The sequence below is a fragment of the Eumetopias jubatus genome, unplaced genomic scaffold (genome assembly GCF_037043125.1).
Source record: "Eumetopias jubatus isolate StellerSeaLion01/CBP00866 unplaced genomic scaffold, mEumJub1_p1.0 scaffold_17, whole genome shotgun sequence".
Taxonomy (NCBI): Eukaryota; Metazoa; Chordata; class Mammalia; order Carnivora; family Otariidae; genus Eumetopias; species Eumetopias jubatus.
In genome coordinates this window covers 68652100-68656001 of record NW_028274823.1, presented here as the reverse complement: position 1 = coordinate 68656001, position 3902 = coordinate 68652100, and the positions used below count along the sequence as shown (strand labels likewise).

At 41.6% G+C, this 3902-nt stretch overlaps 1 pseudogene; it reads right to left on the bottom strand.

Moving 5' to 3' along the window:
* Positions 1 to 574: 574 nt before the first annotated feature.
* LOC114224759 (eukaryotic translation initiation factor 3 subunit L pseudogene) lies at positions 575 to 2043 on the bottom strand (annotated as a pseudogene).
* Between the last annotated feature and the right edge of the window lie 1859 nt (positions 2044 to 3902).

Genomic DNA, 3902 nt, shown 5'->3' with positions numbered 1-3902 from the left:
AGCAAAGAAAGAAAGAGGAGCTCATTCTCATCCTGTATCCAGTTGGTCATATTTTTGCTCCCCTGGATATCAACTCCCATATGTTTCTGGGTCTGACATGCATGGTTCCAGGAGAGTCTTTGGTATTTCATATTTCAGGGATGATCAGTGACCCCTAAACAGATGGTATACATTATGGGAATAAGCAGTGCACTGATGTGACATGCTCAAGAGATACTGAAGGGTCAAGACCAGCTGATTCACCAGGACCTGAACTCAGTAGCAGAAGAGATGGCAGCAGCAGAGACCTGGGTCCTTGACTACAGGGAAAATGCAAACAGATGTTAGGGCTGCTCAAGCTAGAGAGTGTGGCAAGGGTATAGTTCTAGGGCAATATATTTCCCATCTTCTTTCTCTCTTTTTCCAAAGAAGATCCTTTACTGAGGTCTATTTAAAACATTTCAGTCCTTAATTCAAATAAACCTCAACTCAGTGGAATGGCTGATGTCTGATATAAGTAAGGGCTCATGGTGAAAAAATACACCCCACCTACAAAGACTTCAAAACAGGTACCTAACAAGAATGTGAATATAACTCAGGATCTCTGCCCCGTCTTCTTCAGGGTTTGACTGAGCTCCTCAGATTTGTGTATTTTCCAGATGAAGAAATCCCCATAGGGCCTGGCACCCTTGGTGTGTGCAATATAGATCATGTCCTTACCAATGCAGAATTCAACCTCAGAGGCTGACTGAAATTTGCCATCTAGAGCAGAGATGACCCTGGTCCAGACTAGGTTCTTCATTTTGTGTTTGAAGACAAGGAGCTGACATGGAACTCCCACTCTGTGAGGTCCAGGAACCCAGCCAGCTTGTCTATAGGCATGGTGGTGTAGAGCTTGAGGAAGCCTGCTCTTGCACTTCATCAGAAAACACCTTCATCTGCTCCAAGGTTTCCTTGTGTAGTTGGGGTGAACATGGCCATAGTTGGGCACTACAGGTGACAGTAATTTGGGACAGGAGTATCTTAAAATTTCCTCATAGACCTGGGGTTCTGTATTTCTCCCACAGCAGGAGGTGAATGCTCTTGTCAATTTGCATGGGGTACATAGTGAGGATGATGGCCAGCAGCACATGCATCTGCTTATTCTATTTATTAATCATCTCATACTTATATGTGGTCCTCTGAAACATGCTCTTCAGTCCTCTGGATATAGAAGAGGATGTTGGCAATGATCCAGATAGCATCCTGTTAGCAACACATTATCAAATATGCAAAACTGATGTTATAGTATGTGGTGACCTGGCACTTAGGCACACAAAAATTCATGCTCTTCTTGTTCAGTTTGATATTCTCTAGTACCTTGATGACCTGGTGGTAAAATCCCAATAGAAGTGCAGATGCAGAAGACCCACCAGGCTGAAGTAGCCAAGCTTCTTATATAAGGAGTGCTGTCCATACTCCCCAGCCACACTCTCAGAGTCACCTCCACTTGTGTACCTCTCCAACTGTCAGTTAATGTTGGACTTGTCTACCAAGAAGTGAAGAACATTGAGGGCACTATGAACATTCCAGATTTTGGAATTAGAACAAAGGAAGTCAGTCTCCTCCTCTGACTTCTCATCAGTCTTACAGCGGTACTGACTGAAAGACTGAAACTGATACACTTGATCTTAGCCAAAAGGCCGAGAAGCGATAGACTGAAACTGATAGATGAACTCATTGATGTTATCCCAGAACCACAGGTTGAGTAGCTCAAGGGGAACAGAACCATTAGCATTAAGAATGTTTTTGAAGAGATTGCAGTAGTTGTATATGATTCAGACCCCTGCTCCAAGGAGGCTCCCTCACTGACATTGGCATATACCTGCCTGTAATATAATTCTTTGTACAAAATCAGGAAGACAGCACTGTTGCCAACCTGTGGAACAAGGGCTTCAGTCTCAGGCCAGGGTATATTCTTGAAGAATCTTTCAGTCAGCTTTGTTCAGCTGTCACAGATGTCCTCGATCTCATACAACTTTTGGTCAATGACATTACTGGACACATGGCTGGCCTGCAGCTCATACACCTCCTGGTCAATCAGATCTGAGATGGGTTTGTGGAAACACTAGATGAAGTTTTTGATTACTTTGAGGATCACCTGATAGGTCTACTGTTCATACTAATGTTCATAAGCCAGATCCTGCTTTGGATCTCCTGTGTGCAGATTATAATTGCCCTGGCAAGCATAGGGATCATAAGCAGCCTCAGACTCATAATCATCAGCAGGAAAAGATATGGTTGCAGCACTCACAAATACCACCAGAGAGTCCCATCTTCTCTTCACACTCTGGAGGGTGTTGAAATGAAATGAAAACAAGAAAGTTTACCTTTCAGCTCCCAGGTAGCCAAGAATCAAGAAAGCTTACGTTTAGAAGAGGTGGTCCAATAATTAAAAGTACTCTGGACAATGACAATATGTTCATTATGCAGAACAATGGAATAAAGAAATAGATTGAAGCTATGGAATTAAAAAAAATATTGCTTTTGATGTGGCAGAAAGTTCTGTAAGAGGATGTCATTGTTTGGAAGAAGGGGTTGGACAGGTAATATTTTAATTGCTTTAAGGGAGAGATAATTATAATGGAGTGTTCACAATTCTTTAGTGCCATATTATTTTTGCAATGTATATGAGAGGAAAAGGACAAAAAGAATAGATATCACAAATGGCCCTTTTTGGAGAAAGCTAAGATATTTAGGAAGGTAGATTGGGGTTGCTGAGAAGTTAGTATTGATTCGACTGAAAATTCTGAGTTGAAAGGGGAAATGTAGCAGGGTTACTAAGAAGAAATACAATGGGTGAAGTTTGTAAATACAGAGTAAAGGGGGGGAGATTACAAGACATTATGGAAAAAGAAATAAGGAAAGAGATCTGCATAATTTTTGAATTATGTATCTACAAATTAATGTGAGAACACTATGAAAATTAAGAGTAGAGGTGCTCCTGCATAAGGGTGGGACATATCTGATGGCATGTTACCAAAATTATCATGAGAAAAATACCCAAATACAAATGAATAGTTATTAAAGGTGTTGTCCTGGTGGTAACTCCAGTGACAGATTTGAGGACAGTTTATCCACAGATATGAAGAATGAGGTTAAAGGGAAGAACATGAGTTCTGTGAATAGTTAAATGGAACCTGTGTGATCATAGGGTTCTTGGGTATACCTCATTGTCTGTTTATTTTTTTACCACTTTCATAGAAATCAGGGTAGATATTAGAAATTTCATGCAGTTGCATACCCATATTGCTTCCCAGTTTTACTTAACAGCATTGTTGCCTGAAGGAACCATAGGACAAGAAGTGATGGACACCTTCTCTCCTGGTGTACAGTGAAAGAACAATGGACATTATAATTGTTGGTGTATAGGTCATCCCTTGGGAGAATGGTTTGTTTCACCCAAAAGGGAAAGTAAGAGCAGTATAGGAAGGTGTCACAGGATAGTATCTAAATAGGAAATGAAGTGCTTCTCCTTATTAATAGCTAATATTAACCCCAGTTCCCCTTCCCAGAGAGGGCTTCTCATATAGAACTGAGTTTGGGAACATGGTTGAACTGAGAAGTAGAATGAGACATCTGTTATTTTCCCCTTGACCCCGGGTGGTTGGGTTGAACCAGTCTAATGTTGGAGTCAGACTGGGTTGGAGCAGTCTTGGTTCATTCCTAGGCACTGGGCTCTGGGGACTTATCACATGGACACAGGAAGTAGGAAGAGGAAGTGGAATAGGGCCCACTGGTCAGGGACAAGAAATGATAGGAGGCAGTCTGAGGCCTGAATTCTGTGAGGCTCAGCAGCCCACTAGGAAAAACAGATCAGTTGAAGGCTATAAGCTCTACCAATTAAATTTACAATTAAATTTTCTCTTGTTGGGAGGAGCCAT